A 23,776-nucleotide genomic window follows, 5' to 3' on the forward strand; every position below is an offset into this window, starting at 1 on the left:
TTGGATATACATTTTATTTTAAGTTTTTCATTTGATTTTAATTAACGAAGAAAACAATGAATGTTAAAAAGATATAAAAAAAATGTTAATCATTTAATATTTTTTGAAAAGAAAAACTGATTTTATTGTTAGCTTATAGTGACAAAACAATGGTGACCACAAAGGGGAAGTTTTGCCTATTGTATGAGGGTCAAGTAGGGGACAAATGGAACAATATAATGCAAAAATGTATTGACTTTAAGTAGTAAGATTAGTTTACTTTCTAATCCTTATAGTTAAACGGTTTCTCTCTGCAAAACCAATGTGAGGAAAATAGGGAATGAAGGAAGACAAATAAAAAATATCGTCCAGTAACATGTTTTGCTTTGTAACCTTTATTATTTTAAGTTTCAATAGTTCAAGTAACTAAATACACCACATGATTTTTCCATTTTATTATTATTTTTATTATTGCAAATAAAAGGCATGAATAATGCCATGTTTTATGGTGTAACAGGGGGTTTGAAGAGCATGATAAATGTTGTAGGTGTGTAAGGCGCACACTTTGTTAAATCATAACATAGTATATATATTCTCAAATATTCACACATCAATTTTAAAGAAATATCCTAATTATTGAGCGATGGCTAGCTAACTCCAAAAAACAATTGTGTTCATAAGAAGCACATGTAAACTATTCTCGCTCCATTGTTATTTATTGGCGTATATATANATTTATTTACAAGTTAGTGTATTTAGAAAAAAAATATATTTATATATCCCGAATTTAATTTTTAAGTAGAATTTGGGTTGGTGTAAATTGTAATACATGTAGGGGTGGTAACGGGTAGGGTAGGGTAGGGTTTGAACCCAACCCTAATTCTACTCGCGGGTTGAGCATTTAACCAAAACTCAACTCTACCCTACTCGCGGGTTGAGAAATACCCAACCCTAACTCTACCCGCACTCAATCCGCGGGTATCTGACCTTACCCGCGGGTTGACAAAAAGAAATATTATAATGACACAAGTATCTCATACATAACATAACCATCAAATAACACAAGTTATCCCATGAGCATTCAAATAACACAAGTATTCAAACAACACAAATTATCCTACAAATAACACAAGTATCTCATACACAACATAACCATCAAATATTAAAATTATACATAAAAGTCTTTGTCTAAGTAAATAACATAAACATAAATAAAATTATTTAATTTCATGTCTCCATGAGCATTCCATTTGTTGCAACAACACCATCACTAGTCTATTACTTCAGATACAACATCATCATCTTCATCATCATTTGCAGTTTGATAATCAGGTTTTTCACCTAAAAATCAAAGATAATAAATTTATTTATTAATCAATCTATATATAAATTTAACATTAACATAAACAAATAGAAAAGTTAAATCATAAATAACCTCTTTGACGATATGCTACCCACAATCAGTTTTGATTACACATAAGAGCTTCCACAGTATCTTCATGAAGACTACCATGATGAGGAGCAATTACTCGACCACTTGTGCTAAAAGAAGACTCAGAAACAACTGTAGATACAGGGATAGCAAATATATCTCTCGCAATTCTTTGAAGTATTGGAAATCTAGCTCCATTCACTTTCCACCAAGATAAAATATCAAAGTCAGCACTCAAAGGATGAACATCTTCCTCTATGTAATGATCAAATTCAGTCTTCACAAATGAACCATTTTTCCTCTTCTTTTGTCTAATATACAACTGGTAAGCAGCATCATCATCTTGCTCTGCATTCATCTATAGATCTTGTGTAGAATTCTCAAATGCATTACTTGAATTAGACGGATTCTGTTGGTACTCATGAAGCAAGTCATAGCATATCTGTTTGATCCTCTCAATCTTACTTAAGCACTCATCTTGATTTTGACATAACATTGAGAATTTATACTCAAGCCTAGCAAGCTTATACCTAAGATCTAGAACGACAGCAACACCCATCATACCATGAATTTCTTCCCAATACTTATCAAATTTTACCCTCATACTACATGCCATATTACTAATCAGTGGATTTGGAGATGCAGACCATTTTTTCAAGGCAACATTTATATCACATACTTTGTTAAAATAAATGTTAGCTGTTGGAACTTGAGTACCCGAAAATAATTGTGTCACATCATAAAACAACTTTAATTTACCACAAATTTCTTTAGCAAGGTCCCACTCCTCATTGCTTGGCAAACTTTTGTAATTAGGATCCTTTTGTCTTAATCGAGGAAACACATTTCAATACAACCATGCAGTCTCTAACATCATATAAGTGGAGTTTCATCTAGTTGGACAATCAAGAGCTAATTTTTTTGTAAATTGAACATTTGACTTACTACACCAACTCACAAAGGTTTCGTGTCTTTTAGGGGTTGAAGTCCAATACACCACACTGCCACGAATTTTTTTCACACTCTCCTTAACCAAATTTATACCATCTTTCACAATTAGGTTCAAGATATGAGCACAACAACGCATATGCAACATGGAAACCCCCAACAACAAATATTTTGAATCTAAGCGCCCCAACAACTCATCAACCATAGCATCATTAGTAGAGCAATTATCCAATGTAATAGTTGACAATTTTCTATCTATGTTCCACCCTAACAAAACTTTCATTAATGTATTCGAGAGCACTTCACTCGTATGAGGAGCGGGAACATAAGTAAAATTGAAAATCGTTCAAAAATATATTTCAATTATTATCTAAAAGATAAATTAATTTCAAGTAAAAAAATATTAAAAGTCATATCAATTACTAGAAGTATAATTTAGAAGATTACCTTAATATGTGCATTTGCAAAATCCACGAACTATCAATGTAGTGTGCTGTGACAACCATGTATCCTTTTTCTTGGTTGGAAGTCTGATGAGTGGATGATTTATACGCTTTTTGGCATTGTTTTTACATAGTTTTTAGTATGATTTAGTTAGTTTTTAATATAATTTTATTAGTTTTTAAATAAAAATCATATTTCTGGACTTTACTAGGAGTTTGTGTGTTTTTCTGTGATTTCAGGTAATTTCTGGCTGAAATTGAGAGACTTGAGCAAAAATCTGATTCAGAGGCTGAAGAAGGACTGCAGATGCTGTTGGATTCTGACCTCCCTGCACTCGAAGTGGATTTTCTGGAGCTACAGAAACCGAATTGGCACGCTCTTAATTGCGTTGGAAAGTAGACATCTAGGGCTTTCCAGAAATATATAATAGTCCATACTTTGCCCGAGTTTTGACGACACAAACTGGTATTCAAACGCCAACTTCCTGCCCTATTCTGGAGTTAAACGCCAGAAACAGGTTGCAAATCAGAGTTAAACGCCAGAAACAGGCTACAACCTGGCGTGTAACTCCAAAAAGAGTCTCTACACATGAAAGCTCAATGCTCAGCCCAAGCACACACCAAGTGGGCCTGGAAGTGGATTTCTACATCATTTACTTATCTTATGTAACCCTAGCTACTAGTTTAGTATAAAAACTACTTTTAGTAATTTATTTTAAATCTTTTGATCATCCTTGATCAGGGATCGGTCTTGGATGCGTTAAGTCGAAAGTCGTTATATGCGTCTTGGATGATGCTTCAAGAGGAGAAGTTGCTCAAGGGATTCGAGAGTCTGAAAATTGGTACTCAAGAAGTATCCGGAACCTTGTGTTTGCAAGGTCACCATAAAGAATAAGTACCCATTGCCGATAATTGATGATCTCATGGATTAGTTACAAGGAGCTGGGGTTTTCTCCAAGATCGATTTGCGATCCGGTTATCACCAGATAAGGGTGAGGGGTGAGGATATCCCTAAGACCGCTTTCAGGACTCGTTATGGTCATTACGAGTACACTGTAATGTCCTTTGGGTTGACGAATGCTCCTGCAGTATTCATGGATTACATGAATAGAGTCTTCCGTCCGTTTCTAGATAAATTCGTTGTTGTCTTTATTGATGACATACTGATTTATTCCAAGACTGAAGAAGAGCATGCAGAACACTTGAGGACCGTGTTGCAGATTATAAAGGAGAAGAAACTTTATGCAAAACTGTCTAAGTGTGAGTTTTGGAAGAGTGAGGTGAAGTTTTTGGGCCATGTGGTGAGTAAGAAAGGAATAGCAGTAGATCCAACTAAGGTGGAGGCGGTGATGGATTGGAAACAACCAACCACCATAACAGAGATAAGGAGTTTTCTGGGTTTAGCTGGCTATTACAGAAGGTTTATCAAGGGCTTTTCACAGATAGCGTTACCAATGACAAAGTTAACCCGCAAAGACACTCCGTTTGTTTGGACTCCTGAGTGCGAGGAGAGCTTTCAGACATTGAAGAAAAAGTTGACCACTGTTACATTATGGTATCAGAGCAGTTCGTTCCTGTAGAGCCTGAGGGATGGACTGACTATGCTTCTGTGCATTCTCTGTGTGTGTGTGTGAGGCTGATACATGGTTTCAGGCTATAGAGCGAGCACTGCAAGCACAAGTGGTACCTGAAGGGCAGCGTGTCGAGTTTGCTACCTATATGTCGAGTTTGCTACCTATAGGCTAGAATTATTGGCGGCCATTCTTGAGATCCGGAAAGTCTAAACCTTGTCTGTGGTATTCCGAGTAGGATCTAGGAAGGGATGGCTGTGACGAGCTTCAAACTCGCGAGTGCTGGGCATAGTGACAGACGCAAAAGGATCACTGGATCCTATTCCAGCATGATCGAGAACCAACAGATGATTAGCCATGCGGTGACAGTGCATTTGGACCATTTTCACTGAGAGGACGAGATGTAGCCATTGACAACGATGATGCCCAACATACAGCTTGCCATGGAAATGAGTATGAATGATTGGATGAAAACAGTAGGAAAGCAGAGGTTCAGAAGGAACAAAAGCAACTCCATACGCTTATCTGAAATTCTCACCAATGAATTACATAAGTATTTCTATCCTATTTTATATTTTAATTATCAAATCTCCATAACCATTTGAATCTGCCTGACTGAGATTTACAAGGTGACCATAGCTTGCTTCAAGCTGACAATCTCCGTGGGATCGACCCTTACTCACGTAAGGTTTATTACTTGGACGACCTAGTGCACTTGCTGGTTAGTTGTATCAAAATTGTGAAAAAGAATTTAAGATTGCAAATGTGCGTGCTGAGTTTTTGGCGCCGTTGATGGGGAATGAACAATCACGATTTCGTGCACCAAGTTTTTGGCGCCGTTGCCGGGGATTGTTCGAGTTTGGACAACTGACGGTTCATCTTGTTGCTCAGATTAGGTAATTTTATTTTAATTTTAAGCTTTTTGTTTTTGTTTTTATTTTCGAAAAAAACTTAAAAAAAAAACAAAAAAATCTTGAAAATAAATTATTCTATGGCTTCAGAATTTTTAATAATGAATTCTAGAGTTTCATGATGATCTGTTGAAGTTTGGCTAGCTGTGAAGCCATGTCTAATCTTTTGGACCGAGGTTTCAACTCATCATCACAAGAGCTTTTTTGATTCTCATCAATTCAGCTGTTGTATACCTGATTTGTATCTTAAAGCTTGGCTGGCCATTGGCCATATCTAGTGTTTTGGACCGGAGCTTTCACTGAAAGCTTGGCTGGCTAGTAAGCCATGTCTAATTTCTGGACCGGAGCTTTAGACTAACATTGCATGATTCCTGGAATTCTCATTAGAAATTTTGAAATTCTTATTTTTCTTTTTCAAATTAATTTTCGAAAAAAAATAAATACAAAAAAATTATAATAAAATCATAAAAAACAAAAAATTTGATGTTTCTTGTTTGAGTCTAGTGTCAATTTTTAAGTTTGGTGTCAATTGCATTCTTTTATTTTTCTTAAAAATTTTCGAAAAATTCATGCATAATGTCCTTCATGATCTTCAAGTTGTTCTTGATGATCTTCTTTGTTTGATCTTTGCATTTTCTTATTTTGTGTCTTGTTTTTCATATGCATTTTCAATTTGTTAGTGTCTAATTATTGAAAATTTCTAAGTTTGGTGTCTTGCATGTTTTTCTTTTCTTAAAAATTTTCAAAAATAAGTCTTGATGTTCATCTTAATCTTCAAAGTGTTCTTGGTGTTCATCTTGACATTCAAAGTGTTCTTGCATGCATTAGTTGTTTTGATTCATAATTTTTATGTTATATTCCAATTTGGTGTTTTTCTCGTTCTTCATTAAAAATTCAAAAATAAAAAAATACCTTTCCCTTATTCTTCTCATAAAATTCGAATATTTGAGTTGACTTTTTCAAAATTTTTAAAATCTAGTTGTTTCTTATTAGTCAAGTCAAATTTTCAATTTAAAAATTCTATCTTTTTCAAACCTTTTCAAAAATCAAATCTTTCTCATTTTTTTTTCATATTTTCGAAAACTTTTTAAAATGATTTTCAAAATCTTTTTTTATTTTTATTTTATAATTTCAAAATCTTTACTAACAATTAATGTGATTGATTCAAAAATTTTAAAGTTTGTTACTTGCCTATTAAGAAAGGTTTCATCTCTACTTGAATTTTTTATTTTAAAAGTTTTCTATTTTAATCATATCTTTTTCAAAACCACCTAACTAATTTTTTCTCTCTAATTTTCGAAAACTCTTCCCCACTTTTTCAAAATTCCTTTTTAATTAACTATTTGTTTTAAATTCTAATTTAATTTAATTTTATTTTTCTTTTTAAATTTCGAATTATAACTAATAGTCAAAATAAAAACAAAAATTTTTTTATTTATTTTATTTAATTTTCGAATTCTTCCCCCTCTCATCTCTTTCTATTTATTTAATTATCTACTAACACCCCTCTTCCATTCAAAAATTTGAACCCATTCTTCTCCTCTGTGTTCGAATTCTTATCTTTTCCTTCTTCTATTCTTCTTTTCTTCTACCCACATAAAGGAATCTCTATAATGTGACATAGAGGATTCCATATTTTCTTTTTTGTTCTCTTCTTTTTCATATGAGCAGGAACAAGGATAAGAACATTCTTGTTGAAGCTGACCCTGAACCTAAAAGGACTCTGAAGAGGAAGCTAAGAGAAGCTAAAGCACAACCCTCTAGAGAGGACCTGACATAAATTTTCGAAAAAGAAGGAGACATGGCCGAACCTAATTATAATGGTGGAGATGCAAGGAAGATGCTTGGTGACTTTATTGCACATTCTTCTAACTTCTATGGAAGAAGCATCTCACTTCCTGCAATTGGAGCAAACAATTTTGAGCTTAAACATCAATTGGTTTCTCTAATGCAACAAAATTACAAGTTTCATGGACTTCCAATGGAAGATCCTCATCAGTTTTTAGCTGAATTCCTGTAAATATGTGACACTGTCAAGACCAATGGAGTTGATCCCGAGGTCTACAGTCTTATGCTTTTCCCTTTTGCTGTAAGAGACAGAGCTAGAACATGGTTGGATTCACAACCTAAGGATAGCCTGAACTCTTGGGATAAGCTGGTCAGTACTTTCCTGGCCAAATTCTTTCCACCTCAAAAGATGAGCAAGCTTAGAGTGGAAACCAAACCTTCAGACAGAAGGAAGGAGAATCCCTCTATGAAGCTTGGGAAAGATATAAGCAACTGATCAAAAGGTGTCCTACTGACATGCTTCCATAATGGAGCATCATAAGTATATTCTATGATGGTGTGTCTGAGTTGTCAAAAATGTCATTGGACCATTCTACAGGAGGATCTCTTCACGTGAAAACCCCTGCTGAAGCTCAGGAACTCATTGAAATGGTTGCAAATAACCAGTTCATGTACACCTCTAAGAGGAATCCTGTGAACAATGGGACGCCTCAGAAGAAGGGAGTTCTTGAAATTGATACTCTGAATGCCATATTGGCTCAGAACAAAATATTAACTCAGCAAGTCAATATGATTTCTCAGAGTTTGAATGGATTGCAAGCTGCATCCAATAGTACTAAAGAGGCATCTTCTGAAGAAGAAGCTTATGATCCTGAGAACCCTGCAATAGCAGAGGTGAATTACATGGGAGAACCCTATGGAAACACCTATAATCCTTCATAGAGAAATCATCCTAATCTCTCATGGAAGGATCAATAAAAGCCTCAACAAGGCTTCAATAATAATGGTGAAAGAAATAGGTTTAGCAATAGCAAGCCTTTTCCATCATCTTCTCAGCAACAAATAGAGATTCTGAACAGAGCCATTCTGGCCTGGCAACCGTAGTCTCTGATCTATCCAAGACCACACTAAGTTTCATGAATGAAACAAGGTCCTCCATTTGAAATTTGGAGGCATAGGTGGGTCAGCTGAGTAAGAAAATTACTGAAATTCCTCCCAGTACTCTCCCAAGCAATACAGAAGAAAATCCCAAGAGAGAGTGCAAGGCCATAACCTTACTTGGTGTGGCCGAATGCCCAGAGGAGGAGGAGGACGTGAATCCCAGTGAGGAAGACCTCTTGGGACATCCTCTGGACAAAAAGGAGGTCCCTTTTGAGGAACCAAAGGAATCTGAGGCTCATACAGAGACCCTAGAGATTTCATTGGACCTCCTTCTGCCATTCCATGAGCTTTGATGAATACTCTTCCTCTGAAGAGGATGAAGACACCATTGCAGAGCAAGTTGCTAAGTATCTAGGAGCAATCATGAAGTTGAATGTCAATTTATTTGGTAATGAGACTTGGGAGGATGAACCCCCCTTGCTCACCAATGAACTGAGTGCACTAATGAGGCAGACATTGCCTCAAAAGAAACCGGATCCAAGAAAGTTCTTCATACCTTGTACCATAGGCACCATGACCTTTGAGAAAGCTCTGTGTGACCTTGGGTCAGGGATAAACCTCATGCCACTCTCTGTAATGGAGAAACTGGGAATCTTTGAGGTACAAGCTGCAAGAATCTCATTAGAGATGGCAGACAAATCAATGAAACAGGCTTATGGACTAGTAGAGGACGTGTTAGTAAAGGTTGAAGGGCTTTACATCCCTGCTGATTTTATAATCCTAGACATTGGGAAGGATGAGGATGAATCCATCATCCTTGGCAGACCCTTCCAAGCCACAACAAAAGCTGTGATTGATGTTGACAGAGGAGAGTTGGTCCTTCAGTTGAATGAGGGCTACCTTGTATTTAAGACTCAAGGTTCTCCTTCTGTAACCATGGAGAGGAAGCATGAAAAGCTTCTCTCAATACAGAGTCAAATGAAACCCCCACATTCAAACTCTAAGTTTGGTGTTAAGAGGCCCCAACATTGCTCTGATTATCTGTGAAGCTCCATGAGAGCTCACTGTCAAGCTATTGACATTAAAGAAGCGCTTGTTGGGAGGTAACCCAATGTTATTTAATTATATCTATTTATTTTCCATTGCTATTTTATGTTTTCTTTAGGTTGATGATCATGTGAAGTCACAAAAACTACTGAAAAATAAAAAACAGAATGAAAAATAGCATTAAAAACAACTCACCCTGGAGGAAGAGCTTACTGGCGTTTAAACGCTAGTAAGAAGTATCAAACTGGCGTTTAACACCAGAAAGAAGCATCAAGCTGGCGTTAAACGCCAGAAACAAGCACCAGACTGGCGTTTAACGCTAGAACAGAGCATGGAATTGGCGTTTAACGCCAAGAATGGGAGAAAAGCTAGCGTTAAACGCCAGAAACAAGTAGCAAGCTGGCGTTTAACGCCAGACATGCATTCTAAGGGCATTTTGCATGCCTACTTGGAGCAGGGATGCTAAGTCCTTGACCCCTCAGGATCTGTGGACCCCATAGGATCCCCACCTACCACACCTCTTCTTCTCTCCTCTTCACACCTTCTCATAACACTCTTCCCCAAATACCCTTCACCAATCACCTTATTACCTCTTCCCCATAAACCCCTTAACACTACTCCATTTTCACACATCACAACCACTACTTCTCCCCCTTGGCCGAATACACTCTCTCACTCCATCTCCTCCATTTTCTTCTTCTTCTACTACTTTCTTTCTTCTTTTGCTTGAGGACGAGCAAACCTTTTAAGTTTGGTGTGGTAAAAGCATTGCTTTTTGTTTTTCCATAACCATCAATGGCACCTAAGGCCAGAGAAACCTCAAGAAAGAGGAAAGGGAAGGCAATTGCTTCCACCTCTGAGTCATGGGAGATGGAGAGATTCATCTTAAAGGTCCATCAAAACCACTTCTATGAAGTTGTGGCCAAGAAGAAGGTGATCCCTGAGGTCCCTTTTAAGCTCAAAAAGAGCGAGTATCCGGAGATCTGACAAGAGATTAGAAGAAGAGGATGGGAAGTTCTCTCTAATCCTATTCAACAAGTCGGAATCTTAATGGTTTAAGAGTTCTATGCAAACGCATGGATCACTAGGAACCATGATCAAGTATGAACCCAAACCCAAAGAACTGGCTTACAATGGTTCGGGGGAAATACTTAGATTTCAGTCCGGAAAATGTAAGGTTGGCGTTCAACTTACCAATGATGCAAGAAAACGCACGCCCCTACACTAGAAGGGTCAACTTTGATCAAAGGTTGGACCAAGTCCTCATGGACATATGTGTGGAAGGAGCTCAACGGAAAGTTGACTCAAGAGGCAAGCCAGTTCAATTGAGAAGACCGGACCTTAAGCCTGTAGCTAGAGGATGGTTGGAGTTCATCCAACGCTCAATTATTCCTACTAGCAATCGGTCTGAAGTTACTGTAGACCGGGCCATCATGATCTATAGTATCATGATTGGGGAGGAAGTGGAAGTTCATGAGATTATACCTCAAGAACTCTACAAGGTGGCTAATAAGTCCTCCACCTTGGTAAGGTTAGCCTTTCCTCACCTCATTTGCCACCTCTGCAATTTTGCTGAAATTGACATAGAGGGAGATATCCTCATTGATGAGGACAAGCCCATCACTAAGAAAAGGATGGAGCAAACAAGAGATCATGGACCTCAACAAGAGCATGAGGAAATTCCTCACCATGAAATCCCTGAGATGCCTCAAGGGATGCACTTCCCTCCACAAAACTATTGGGAGCAAATCAACACCTCCCTAGGAGAATTAAGTTCCAACATGGGACAACTAAGGATGGAACACCAAGAGCACTCCATCATTCTCCATGAGATTAGAGAAGATCAAAGAGCTATGAGAGAGGAGCAACAAAAACAAGGGAGAGACATAGAGGAGCTCAAGAGCACCATTGGTTCTTCAAGAAGAGGAAGACGCCACCCTCACTAAGGTGGACCCGTTCCTTAATCTCCTTGTTCTTATTTTCCTGTTTTTCGGTTCTTGAGCCTTATGTTTTATTTATGTTTGTGTCTTTACTATATGATCATTAGTGTTTAAGTGTCTATGTCTTAAAGCTATGAATGTCCTATGAATCCATCACCTCTCTTAAATGAAAAATGCTTTTAATCACAAAAGAACAAGAAGTATATGATTTTGAATTCATCCTTAAAACTAGTTTAATTATTTTGATGTGGTGACAATACTTTTTGTTTTCTGAATGAATGCTTGAACAGTGCATATGTCTTTTGAATTTATTGTTTATGAATGTTAAAATTGTTGGCTCTTAAAAGAATGATGAAAAATGAGAAATGTTATTTCATTATCTGAAAAATCATAAAAATGATTCTTGAAGTAAGAAAAAGCAGTGAGTAGAGAAAAGCTTGTGAAAAAAAAAGAGAAGGCGAAAAAAAGAAAGAAAAAGAAAAAAAGCAAGCAGAAAAAGCCAATAGCCTTTAAAACCAAAAGACAAGGGTAAAAGGGATCCAAGGCTTTGAGCATTAGTGGATAGGAGGGCTGACGTGGCAAAAATTGGCGAGTTAAGAAATTATTAGAAGAGATACGTTGCAAGTACAGTTCTTAACCAACCAGAAATCCGCTTATCAATTTAGAAGGGTTGTCACAAAATTTAAATTAAAATACTGGGAGTATGAGTCCCAGGTCGTCTCCCAATGAGTTGCAGAGAGAAGTGCTATTTTATTAATCAGATGTTTTCAAAAATGGTTTGAGTTGAATAACGGGAAATTAAATTGGAGAATTTATGTAATTTTAAATAAAAACTTTGACTGGGAGTAGATTAGTTGGAAGCCCTATTCTTGTTGAAGTACTCTCAAGATTAATTGATAATTGAGGGTTGTTCTATTTAGTTATCCCTTACTAGGTAAGGGAAAGTCAAGCAAGTTGGAAAGTTGTTTCTATTCACAAGTTTCAATCCGCTCAATTGAAAAGGATTGGTGTTAGTGACTAGAGGGCAATCCAACAATAAACCCAATTACAATTTTTCTTTTAAGCATTCCAACTCAAGGTCTTCCCTTCAATCAACTCCCATCCAAGTTATGGAACTACTCGCTCATTGTAAATGTAGAATTCATAACATAGGAAAGGGAAATATAGAAAGACATGATAAGTAATAATCAAAGGGATCAATTAAAAATAAAAATAGTTCTTGTATTAATAAATTCTAAAAATAATCCAATAATATTTATGAGTAAACAAAGGACATAGAAGAGTAAGAGACAGGTAAAGAAAACAAACGAGAATGACGAAGTCTTGACGGAGGTAATAACTCTTCTCAATATCCCAATGCGAAAAGTAATAAAAATAAATCCTAAGAACTATGAATGTGCAGAGAGAAAACCTAGAGGAGGAGTAAAACTAGATCTAAAACTGAGAATTGTCTGTAATGTATTGTTGTCCTTCATTTCTCCATGTTCCTTGGCTCTGGTCTACTTTTCTGGGCCGAAAATTGGATCAAAACAGGGCCCAAAATTGCCCCCAGTGAATTCTGCAGATTCTGCAGATCGCGCATGTCACGCGATCGCGTCATTCATGCGGACGCGTCATTCGGCATTTTGCCTTGCCACGCGTGCGCGTCGTCCACGCCTCCGCGTCACTTGTGCAGTTCTAATCCGTGCGGTCGCATGAGCCATGCGTCCGCGTCACTTCTCGCTGGTCATCTCCTCAATTTCTTGTGTTCCTTCCATTTTTGCAAGCTTCCTTTCCAATCTCCAAGTCATTCATGCCCTATAAAGCCTGAAACACTTAACATACAGATCACGGCATCTAATGGAATGAAGGACATAATTAAAAGTCTTTAGGAAGCAAATATTCAATCATGTAATAATTTTAGGAAGGAAATATAAATGCATGCCAATCATATGAATAAGTGGGTAAAGAATTGATAAAACCATACAATTAAGCACAATATAAACCATAAAATAGTGGTTTATCAACCTCCCCATACTTAAACATTAGCATGTCCTCAAGCTTAGTTGAAGAAGATAAAATAAATGAGTAGGAACATGTAAAACTCATGTAATGCAGTGCAACCTATATATATGAATGCAACTATATGATTCTTGTCTACTTGATCAAAAGTAAATAGGTTCTTTAAGACAATTACAAATCAAACTCTACTAATTCAATTCTTATACAGTAAGAACAGATAAAAAATGCAAGAAGGTAGCTCATGAAAGCAGGGAACATAGAATTTTAAGCATTGAACCCTCACTGATGATGTATGTACACTCTAATCTCTCTAGTGTATAGGGCAATCACTCGATCCTTCTCTAATCATGCTTTCTAATTTTTTTTTCTTCACCTAACTAATCAACAACAATTAATATATCAATGCAAACATCATGAGGTCTTTTCAAGGTTGTAATGGGGCCAAGGTAAGGGTAAGGGTACATATATGGCTAAGTAAGCTTATAAATCGAATCTTTAATTAACCCAAGCTTTAACCCAACATATATATATTCTATATAACTTAAAATTCACACCTAGCTACCCAAAATTTCTCTTTCACATTCCATACTCATGTATCAACTTTTTATTTTAATTTTATCATACATGCATTGATCTTTGAATTCTTAACTTAGCATTGGGGTAATTTTGTCCCCTTATTTAATTATTGAATTTTTTAAAATTTTTTTTCAACATAAACATAAAAAATAAATATAGCTAATCAATGCACATAAATATATTTATTCTTATAGTTTCACATGAGTAGGAACCCAAATTCCCATTATATTATCATGACACATTCCCTTATTATCTTTTGTTCCTACAATTTCCCATACTTAATTAACACACATAATTCTATCTTAAGCTAACCAAAGATTCAATTAGGGTATAAAATTATTTTTTCGCTTAAGGCTAGTAATGTGGTAAAATACAGAACATATAAAGGCTCAAAGTGGTTAACAAAGGTAATTGAAAGGGTAGGCTTAATTTGGATAAGTGAGTTTAAACAAGTAATGGCCTCAATCATATGCAAACATATAAATATATTAAACATTGGACATATAGGATGAAACAAAATGTAGATTACAATCATATAGAAGTAAACACACAATAATAAAATAATTAAATAATTGGACATATATGGCCTCAATTATTTTTTCGCTTAAGGCTAGTAATGTGGTAAAATACAGAACAAATGGGATTTAAAGGCTCAAAGTGGTTAACAAAGGTAATTGAAAGGGTAGGCTTAATTTGGATAAGTGAGTTTAAACAAGTAATGGCCTCAATCATATGCAAACATATAAATATATTAAACATTGGACATATAGGATGAAACAAAATGTAGATTACAATCATATAGAAGTAAATAATGTAACCATGCATTTGGGCTCAAATCTCACATGTTGTGTGTTTTTTAGCCCAAAAATCATGTTCCAAATACAACTTCAAGCAAATTTCAACATAAAAGTTTTGATTAAAATTAGTAAAATTTTGTTCTAAAGATAGGGTCTTAGAAGAAACTTATTGTCTTTTCAATCAAGTAGAACATGCATGCAACTAATCTATTACTATGCAATTTATCCTATTCTACAAAAGAAAAACTAACTAAATATCCTAATATATTGGTGTTAGGGAAGAGAAATTACCTCCAGAAGTCAGGTACTGACTGACCTCCCCACACTTAAGGCTTTGCATCGTCCTCAGTGCCATCTGTCAGGAACAAAGGTGGCTAGTGGCAGTATCTCCACAGTCGGGACCGTCATGGCTCCCTGTGCTGGTAAAGGAAGTGGAGTCCGGGGTGTCTGAGTCCTTGAAATTTTCTATAATCAGCTCCTTAAGGTATGTGAATCGGTGCTTGTTACAGCGCTCTCTTAGCTTTGCTTTCTGTTCCTCCCGATCCAATTTTTCAAGTATCTGATGGAGCAGTTGGGTTGTTGTAGGTGCTTGTGGTGTGGAAGGAGGAATGTCCTCAGCCGGTTCGGTAGGCTGGCTAGTAGTGGCTGCTGGAAGTCTAATATATTTCCCGTTAGGGACGTACTGATCATCCCGTGGAAGCATGGCTTTGGTGTCCCCAGCTCTGTAGGAGACTCCAGCTGCTGAGATGAGATCTGAGACCAAGGCGGGAAAAGGTAAGTTGTCCGCAATCTGTACGTGTCCCATGGCATTCTAGATGTGTCTTGGTAGGTTCAGAGGCTGGTCTGTAAGGATGCACCATAGTAGAACGGCCATGTCTGCAGTGAAGGAGGATTCGTGAGTGCTCGGAAAGACGTAGTGGGACATGATCTGTGCCCATACGCGAGCCTCCAAGGTAAGTGCTGAAGCCGATATTCCCTTAGGACGGAAACGGTGGTATCTGTAGATCCATCTGCTGCCAGGTAGTGTGATAACTCTGAGAACGGCGTCCCAGTCAAATTGGTACATCTGGCGCTTGAGTGAGGCTTCTTGAAAGGCGTCCAATCCTTCTGGAGCAGGGGAAAGATCTAGAGCTTGTTGAATGGCCTCTTCTTTAATAGGGACTTGCTTCTAACGTACATAGACAGACTGTAGGGTTGGCAAGTGGAAATTAGAGTAGAACTCAACTACCCAAGAAAGATTAACCTGCCTTGGCTGTCTCTGGAGGAAACTCCATTGTCTTCGTTTAATTTGCGGCTCAACAAAGGTAGCAATATTAGGCAGGAGGATAAGAAGGTATTCGTTGTTGTATCTCCGTCCTGCCAGGATAGGGAACATTTGCTCACAGTAGCGATTGGGAAATCGCGCAGTGTCCTTTGCTGGGAAGGCTTTTTCTTTTTCATCAACCTTTATAATCCTCTTAATTCTTTTTGTTGAGGGTTTGACTGCAGTTGAAGAAGGCTCTGCCACTAATGCTCTTTTTGTTCCTCTTCTTGCTGGTGATTTGGGAATAACTTTCTCTTTTCCTTTCTTGGTGGCCATCCTGAAAAGGGAAAAAGAAAGTAACATGAATTCAAAGGGACAGAGCAAGGAAGAGGATGGTATAAGTGATAATCAATGCACGGTAAAGAGGATGTCGTTAACACATGGTCATGACTACATGTGAAAAGTTCACCAATGGAAATATAGAAAGTGCATTTGATGACAATTAAATGCAAGGTGTTTATTTGCATGCAGGCAAAGACATGAGTAACATAGATCAAGCATTTAATTTGTGAAATATGTTATCACTCGTAACAAACTAACCATCACATTTGTATTGAAAATTAAATTAAATTAATAAAATAGTAAAGGGAATTTATGAAAAGCAAGCATTGAATAGTAGAATAGAATAATGTAGAAAATGCATAATGCCATATGGGCTTTTTCACAAACACGTAGCATGCATGATGAATATACTATTGAAAATAAAAATTTGAACATGCAAGCAACCCTTTAAAAAGTAATATATAATTGCCAAATAATTTTGCAACAATCCACAAGCATATAATGAGAAATAATGACTCAATTAAATTTCTAACACCAATTAAAAGAAAAAAAAAGAAAGAAAAAGAAAATATGGATAATGAAAGTAAAAAGAAAAAAAAGAAGAAAATATAAAAATAAGAAAGATAATAGAAAAGTAAGGAAGGAAGAAGAAAAGAAAAACCTTGATAATGGGGATGAGAGAGAGGGAGAAGAACGTGAGGAAGAAGGAAGAAGGAAGAAGGAAGAAGGAAGAAGGAAGAAATAAGGAGGGAAAAGAGAAAATAGGATTTGGGGAGAAGAAAGATAAGATATTTGGCAAATCAGGGTAAGTGGTGCGGCGCAAGCGACGCGGATGCGTGGGTAACGCGTTCGCGCAAATTGTGCTTATTCGGATTGACGCGGTCGCGTGACACGTTTTATGCTACTGCCCTCGCGCTCGCACAAGTCTCTGTTCGAAATCTTATTTTGCCAAAATATGGGTGACGCGATCGCGTGGGTCATGCGACCGCGTGAGTGGCCAATATTGGGATATGACGTGGACGCGTGGGGCACGCGTTCGCGTGGTAAGGGCTGTGCGTCCAGCGCTAGTCTAGCAGCACTCCAGCATAACTTTCGGCTATGCACCCTTTTCACGTCGATTTTCATGTCACGCGGCCGCGTGGGTGATGCGGTCGCGTGGGAGGCAAATTTTCCACCTGACGCGGACGCGTGGGGCACGCGGTCGCTTGGGGCGATTTGTGCCAAAGGCACGCCTCCAGCCATGCTCTCGCGTGACTTTCCGTTCACTTTCTTATTCTTTCTGAGCCACCTGTGACGCGGACGCGTCATTGATGCGGTCGCGTCGCGTGAATTTTTTTTTTTCGAAATAAAAATATGCAAATGCAGATACAAGCTAAATGTGCGAATAAGGAGAAGAGTTATTGAAAAAAAAACTGCGAATAAAGAAAAGAATGATCATACCATGGTGAGTTGTCTCCCACCTAGCACTTTGCTTTAACGTCCGTAAGTTGGACGCTCCACTAGCTCAGCCTTCGGCTATGTGTGGATCTTCCAAGAGGAAGATCTCGAGCTCCTTGTTTTTCTTCAACTTCTCGCCATGGTACAGCTTTAAACGATGTCCATTAACTTTGATGAGTTCAGAGCTTGAAGGATGACTTAGGTGAAAAACTCTGTACGGCTCGGCCTTCTCTACTCTATATGGACCTTCCCATCTTGATCTCAACTTGCCTGGCATGAGCCTCAGTCGATATTTATAAAGGAGGACTAAGTCCCCAGGTTGGAACTCTCTCCTCTTGATGTGCTTATCATGTACAGCCTTCATCTTCTCCTTGTACAGCCTTGAGTTCTCATAAGCTTCCAGGCGAAGGCTTTCTAATTCTTGCAGTTGCAACTTCCTCTCAGCTCCGACTGTTTCAAATCCCATATTGCATTCCTTTACTGCCCAAAAGGCTTTGTGCTCTACTTCAACTGGGAGATGGCAGGCTTTTCCATAAACTAAGCGGAAAGGATTCATCCCAATGGGTGTCTTGTATGCTGTTCTGTATGCCCAAAGTGCATCTTGTAGCCTGGTGCTCCAGTCTCTCCTATGAGGTTTGACTATCTTCTACAATATACGCTTTATCTCTCTGTTTGACACCTCGGCTTGCCCATTAGTCTGAGGATGGTAGGCGGTTGCAACTTTATGAATTATCCCATGCTTCTTCATTAATCCTATTAGTCTTCTGTTACAAAAATGGGTGCCTTGATCGCTCACGATTGCTCGTGGGGATCCAAAGCGACATATAATGTGGTTTCTAACAAAGGAAACAACAGTGTTAGCATCATCAGTGCGGGTAGGAATTGCTTCCACCCATTTGGAAACGTAATCCACAGCTAACAATATATAAGAATGACCATTAGAATTTGGAAATGGACCCATGAAGTCAATGCCCCAGACATCAAAAACTTCACAGAAAAGCATAATTTGTTGAGGCATCCCATCCCTCATGGATATATTACCAAATTTTTGGCATGGAAAACAGGATTTACAAAATTCAGCAGTGTCTCTAAAAAGAGTAGGCCACCAGAATCCACAGTCTAAGATTTTTCTAACTGTTTTTTGAGGGCCAAAGTGTCCTCCACTCTCAGATGAGTGGCAGGCCTCTAAAATAGATTGGAATTCTGATTGAAGCACACACCGTCTAATTACCTGGTCAGCGCCACATCTCCATAAATATGGGTCATCCCATATATAATATTTAGACTCACTTTTCAGCTTGTCTATTTGATGCTTAGTAAAGTTTCGAGGAAAAGTGCGGCTAACTAGATAATTAGCTACAGGTGCATACCAAGGGACTACCTCAGATACTGCTTGCAGGTTATCAAATGGGAAATTATCAACTATAGGAGTGGAGTCATGCTTAATGTGCTCAAGGCGACTCAAGTGGTCTGCCACTAGATTCTGGTTACCACTCCTATCCTTAATTTCTAAATCAAATTCTTGTAGTAGCAGTATCCAACGTATAAGCCTTGGTTTGGATTCCTTTTTAGCTAATAGATACTTTAGAGCTGCGTGGTCTGAGTACACTACTACTTTCGTACCAAGTAAATAGGCTCAGAATTTATCCAGAGCAAAAACAATAGCAAGAAGCTCTTTCTCAGTAGTAGTATAATTAGACTGAGCGGCATCTAAAGTTTTAGACGCATAAGTAATTACAAAGGGGTCCTTACCTTCATGCTGAGCCAGTGCTGCACCTACTGCATGGTTGGAGGCATCGCACATTATTTCAAATGGCTGGCTCCAGTCTAGTCCTCTCACAATTGGAGCTTGAGTCAGGGCGGTCTTCAGCTTATCAAACGCTTGTTTGCAATCCTCACTGAACTCGAACTCAATATCTTTCTGCAGTAGTCTGGATAAGGGAAGATCTACTTTACTAAAGTCCTTAATGAATCTCCTGTAAAAACCTGCATGGCCAAAAAATGAACGGACTTTCCTCACAGAGGAGGGGTAAGGTAAACTAGAAATAACATCCACCTTTGCTGGATCTACAAAAATTCTAATATTAGATACAACATGTCCTAGTACAATCCCTTGTTTAACCATAAAGTGACATTTTTCAAAATTCAATACAAGGTTTGTATTGACACATCTATCTAATACTCTAGATAAACTATCCAAGCAAAGATTGAAGGAATCACCATATACACTAAAGTCATCCATAAAAACCTCCATACAGTCCTCAATAAGATCAGAAAAAAGACTCATCATGCACCTTTGGAAAATAGCTGGTGCATTGCACAAGCCAAAGGGCATTCTCTTATAAGCATAAGTCCCGAAAGGACATGTAAAAGTGGTCTTTTCCTGATCTTCAGGAGCTATATGAATTTTGAAATAGCCTGTGTAACCATCTAAGAAACAATAATGTGATTTACCTAACAAGCGATCCAGCATTTGATCAATGAATGGAAGAGGATAGTGATCCTTACGAGTGGCCTGGTTTAGGCGTCTGTAGTCAATACAGACCCTCTAGGCGTTCTGAACTCTGGTTGCCATGAGCTCTCCATGCTCATTCTTCACTGTAGTGACTCCAGACTTCTTGGACACCACTTGTACCGGGCTTACCCATTCACTGTCTGAGATGGGGTAGATGATATCTGCCTCCAGTAGTCTGGTCACTTCCTTCTTGACAACCTCTAAGATAGTGGGATTCAGTATTCTCTGGGGTTGACGGACAGGTCTTGCTCCCTCTTCTAAAAATATTCTGTGCTTATAGACCTGAGGGTTGATGCCTACTATGTATGCCAAACTCCAACCAATTGCCTTCTTGTGCCTACTCAGCACACTAAGTAGCTGCTCTTCTTGTTGAAAAGTGAGTTTCCTTGCAATGATAACTGGAAACTTCTGCTTGTCCTCAAGGTAAGCATATTTAAGGTGTGGAGGGAGGGGTTTCAATTCTAACTTCTGCTCATGGTTAGGCTCTTGGTTGTCTGGAGCTGGTAACAATGGTAAAGCACTGTCATTGTCCTCAGAAAGTGTCCCCACACTCAGACCTTGTCCTATGTACTTTTCTTCAAATTCCTCCAGGTGAATTTCAGCCACGGTTTTATCTTTGATGTCACACTGGAGGATAGAATGATCCTCCGGAGGATGCTTCATAGCTCCATTCAGATTGAAGATTACTACTCGGCCATCTATTTCAAAAGAATATGTTCCTGAAAAAGCATCTAATTTGAACTTTGAGGTCTTCAGGAATGGTCTTCCTAGTAGGATTGATGATGGCTTCTCTGAGTCATTTTGGGGCATCTCCAGGATATAAAAGTCAATGGAAAATGTGAGCCCCTTAATGCCCACTAATACATCTTCAACTATTCCAACCACCGTAATAATGCTTTTATCTGCTAACACAAAACGAGCTGCCGACCTTTTTAAGGGAGGGAGCCTCAAGGTATCATATATGGACAAAGGCATTATACTAACACATGCCCCTAAATCACACATGCAGTCAGAAAATATCACACCACCAATAATATAATTAACCATACATGGACCTGGATCACTACACTTTTCAAGTATACCTCCCATTAAAGCAGATATAGAACTACCTAAAGGAATAGTTTCTAATTCATTAATTTTGTCTTTATGTATACATAAATCTTTTAGAAACTTTGCGTACTTAGGTACCTGCTGAATAACATCAAAAAGGGGAACAGTTACCTCAACCTTTTTGAATATCTCTACCATTTTGGGGTCGGGTTCCAACTGCTTCCTAGCCTTCCTTGCAATTTGTGGAAATGGAATAGGAATGGCGTCCTTCACAGCTTCAGCGTCCTCTGGTGCTTCTTCCTGTGATTGAGCTTCTTCTTCTTCAGCCATGTCCTGTATGTCCTCTTCCTCTTCAACATCTTCTACTTCCACTACCTCTTCAGCTGAGGTATGTTCTGGTGGGTTTGGTTCCTCCTGATTCCTCTCTTGCAGTGTAGTTCCGGACCTTAGGGTGATGGCATTGATGCCACCCTTCGGACTGGGCAAGGGTTGAGAAGGAATTCCACTGGAGTTTTCCTGTTGAGTGTTTGAAGTATTGGGTGGTGCCAGCTGAGAGATGAGAGCTTGTATGGTGGATGCTAGGCCATTAAGTGAACTTTCCATGTTCCTTTGTCCTTGTGCAATGGATTGAATGGCCTCTTCACTCGGAGATGAATTAGATTGAGTGATCTGCAGAACTTGTTGTTGGTTGTGCTGTGGCCCTTGGGACTGCCTCAGGTGAGGTGCTCTGTAAGGCTGGTTCTGGTTCTGCTACCTGTTGTTGTTATTATTCCACCTCTGATATCTTTGATTGTCTCTGCCTCCTCTGTTATTGTTGTCCCTCCAATTCTGGTTAGAATTATCTCTCCAACCTTGGTTGGAATTGTCCTGCCATCTATGGTTGTAACTGCTACCTTGATTGTACCCTTGGTTGGGGCGGTCATAGAAGTTATGAGTGGCTGCCACAGTGTTGTCTTCCTGTTGGAGCTGCGGGCATTCATCAGTATAATGGCTGTAATCAGCACATATTCCGCACACTCTCTGTGGGACTAGCTGTTGGCTTTGATGTGCTTGTTGTTGACTCAACTGCATCTGCTTCAATAAGGTGGTCATTTCACTTATACTCTGAGCCAGAGCAGTAGTCTCCTTGCTAGAAGATACCTCTACAACAGCTTTTGACCGGCCTTGTTTCTGCCTGTGATTCCTTGTAGATTCAGCTAAGTCGCTGATCAATTGCCATGCCTCATCAGTGGTCTTGTACTTTTTCATAGACCCATTGCTAGCACTTTCCAATGTAGTCTTATCTTGGGGCCTCATGCCCTGTGTTACGTAGCCGAGCAACACTATCTTGTCAATCATATGGTGGGGGCATGCTTCCAGAAGATTGTTGAAGCGCTCCCGGTATTCATAGAGAGTCTCGGATTCGTCCTGAACAATCATGGAAATGTCTTTCCTCAGTTTATTAGTAACTTCAGCTGGAAAGAATTTTTTCAAAAATTCTCTTCTAAGTGTATCCCAGTCGGATACAGTTGCTGCGGGTTGAGTGTAGTACCACTCTCTCGCCTTTCCCTCAAGAGAGAATGGGAAGGCTTTTAACAAAATTAAAGTTTCATCTGCACCATCACGCCTGACAGTAGAACAGGCTGCTTGGAAGTCTCTAAGGTGCTTGATAGGCTCTTGAGCAGGTAAGCCATGAAACTTGGGCATCAAATTGAGCAGTGCTATTTTTATTTCAAAGTCTGTAGCTACCGCTGGGTGATGCACTTGAAACGGTTGCATTGAAAAATCAGGGGCTCCAGCCTCCTGGATAGTAATTCTCCTAGGTGCTGCCATATCACCTGCACGTAAATCAACCGAATCAGCAGAAAGGGAGCATGTTTTTTCCTCAAGTGACATTTCAGATCCGCCCTCAGAGAGGACTAACCGACGCCGAGCTTGCCTTATTCGTGAAATAGTTCTTTCAATCTCAGGATCGAATACTGGCAAGCTTGGATCAGGAAGTGAACGCATCATTTAACGAAAGAAACATGAAGCTCATAGTAGCAAAATAAAATAAAATGCAAATAAATAAATTCCAATTAATAACTTTAGCACTCTATTGTAACTCCCCGGCAACGGCGCCAAAAATTGACGTGGTGAAAATTGGCGAGTTAAGAAATTATTAGAAGAGATACGTTGCAAGTACAGTTCTTAACCAACCAGAAATTCGCTTATCAATTTAGAAGGGTTGTCACAAAATTTAAATTAAAATATTGGGAGTATGAGTCCCAGGTCGTCTCCCAACGAGTTGCCGAGAGATGTGCTATTTTATTAATCAGATGTTTTCAAAAATGGTTTGAGTTGAATAACGGGAAATTAAATTGGAGAATTTATGTAATTTTAAATAAAAACCTTGACTGGGAGTAGATTAGTTGGAAGCCCTATTCTTGTTGGAGTACTCTCAAGATTAATTGATAATTGAGGGTTGTTCTGTTTAGTTATCCCTTACTAGGTAAAGGAAAGTCAAGCAAGTTGGAAAGCTGTTTCTATTCACAAGTTCCAATCCGCTCAATTGAAAAGGATTGGTGTCAGTGACTAGAGGGCAATCCAACAATAAACCCAATTACAATTTTTCTTTTAAGCATTCCAACTCAAGGTCTTCCCTTCAATCAACTCCCATCCAAGTTATGGAACTAC

General features: G+C 38.5%; 1 long non-coding RNA gene across 1 annotated transcript; it reads right to left on the reverse strand.

Annotated features, from left to right (window-relative positions):
- LOC107641878 lies at nt 1,014-2,814 on the reverse strand. The gene is made up of 2 exons (XR_001620478.2): nt 1,415-2,814; nt 1,014-1,320 (listed from the first exon to the last, which is right to left on the reverse strand). It is a non-coding gene; the product is annotated as an uncharacterized LOC107641878 (long non-coding RNA).

This window comes from Arachis ipaensis, chromosome B05, assembly GCF_000816755.2.
Source record: "Arachis ipaensis cultivar K30076 chromosome B05, Araip1.1, whole genome shotgun sequence".
NCBI classification, from domain to species: Eukaryota; Viridiplantae; Streptophyta; class Magnoliopsida; order Fabales; family Fabaceae; genus Arachis; species Arachis ipaensis.